At 52.5% G+C, this 1,519-nt stretch overlaps 1 pseudogene; it reads left to right on the top strand.

The window, feature by feature from the left end:
• Positions 1-392: 392 nt before the first annotated feature.
• LOC117191700 lies at positions 393-1,089 on the top strand (annotated as a pseudogene).
• The last annotated feature ends 430 nt before the right edge of the window (positions 1,090-1,519 follow it).

Below are 1,519 nucleotides of genomic sequence, written 5' to 3'. Positions count from 1 at the left end.
ATCATAATAGCTCAACATGCAAGTATTGCAAATCCTCCGATCACTACATATCCCGATGCCAGGCATTTATAGATCTCCCTGTTTTTTCTCGATACAAGGAGGTGAAGAAGCGCCATTTATGTCTAAACTGCCTCAACAAAGGCCATTCATTGCAACGCTGCAAGTCAGGGGCATGTGGAAATTGCCAAGCCGAGCATCACACACTGCTCCACATGCAGTCGGGCGCTGACGCTGAGTTGCCGTCGCCGAGCACGGAATCGACCCAGCATGATCCTGCAAGTGCCCTAGTAGCAAGCAAATATATTAGCCCTCCCCCTCGAGTCAAAAATCTCTGCAAATCGCGCTTAGACGTCTCTCGCAAAAGAACTGCCGCTGGTTACGTGTCCGAAAATTCAATAAAAAGCGAAATGAGTCACAAATTCATTGGTGTCTGCCTGCTGCTGGGCTGCCTTGTCGCCTCCGTCCACAGCGCTGGCAAGGTGCCCATTGCCATTTACTACGAGTCCCTGTGCCCGGACAGCGCCAAGTTCATTACGGAGCAGCTGTATCCGGCCGTAAAGAGAGCTGCGCGATGTGGTGGATCTCACATTTGTGCCGTTCGGCAAGTCCCAGTTCATCACGCAGGGCGCCGAGGTGACCTTCACCTGCCACCATGGACCGAACGAGTGCTACGGCAACAAGGTGCATGCCTGCGCCATCGAGCACATCCTAGCCAACTCCTACCAGATTGAGTACACGCGCGAGTCGCTGACCACCCTCGACTTCATCAACTGCCTGATGCGGGCCGGCAAGAATTTCCCGGACAACGTGTACCCCGGCCAGCGCTGTGCCACCGAGAACCACATCAACAACTGGGAGAACATCAAGACCTGCGCCAACACCACCGAGGGCAGTCAGCTGCTTCGTAAGGCCGGCGAAGCCACAATGCGGCTCAAGGAGCCCCTCACCAGCGTGCCCAGTATTCTCTTCAACGAGCAATTTGAGAAGAAGGTCAACGACCGCGCCCAGGTCAACTTCATTGGCACCCTCTGCCAGTACGTCTCGGCGCCCCAGCCCAGAATCTGCGCTCAGAGATCACGTCGGGGTCACCAAATTTTATGTGGAGATAATGTTTCCCCAATCGGCCGACTAATTATTTCGAATTAAATAAAACTTGGCGCAGAAATAAAATTACGATATGTTCTTTAATGCGTGACATCCAAATTGCAAGTGTGGCTTGCCTGCCCTTTACATTGCCGCTCCGATCGCTAAGCGCAGCTTCGCTCGGCTGACGTTGGTAGGCAGACGCAAAGCGGAGATAGCGAAGAGCGAGCTGGCAGAGAGCGTTTAGCAGGGCAAGCACGCGCAAAGCTTTAACAAACAAATGAGTGACATAGACATAAGTAACAAACAAAATAAGCGGCTGAGGGCCAAGAATTAGGTGCTATTTGGCAAGCAGCTAATCGGCTGGGTTCTGCTCCGAACAGATGGGATAGTGTTAACTGCTTGATACACTGTCCTTTACATTTATGGTGCCGTG

This window comes from Drosophila miranda (assembly GCF_003369915.1).
Source record: "Drosophila miranda strain MSH22 chromosome Y unlocalized genomic scaffold, D.miranda_PacBio2.1 Contig_Y1_pilon, whole genome shotgun sequence".
NCBI classification, from domain to species: Eukaryota; Metazoa; Arthropoda; class Insecta; order Diptera; family Drosophilidae; genus Drosophila; species Drosophila miranda.
This window is presented reverse-complemented; position numbering and strand designations above follow the sequence as displayed.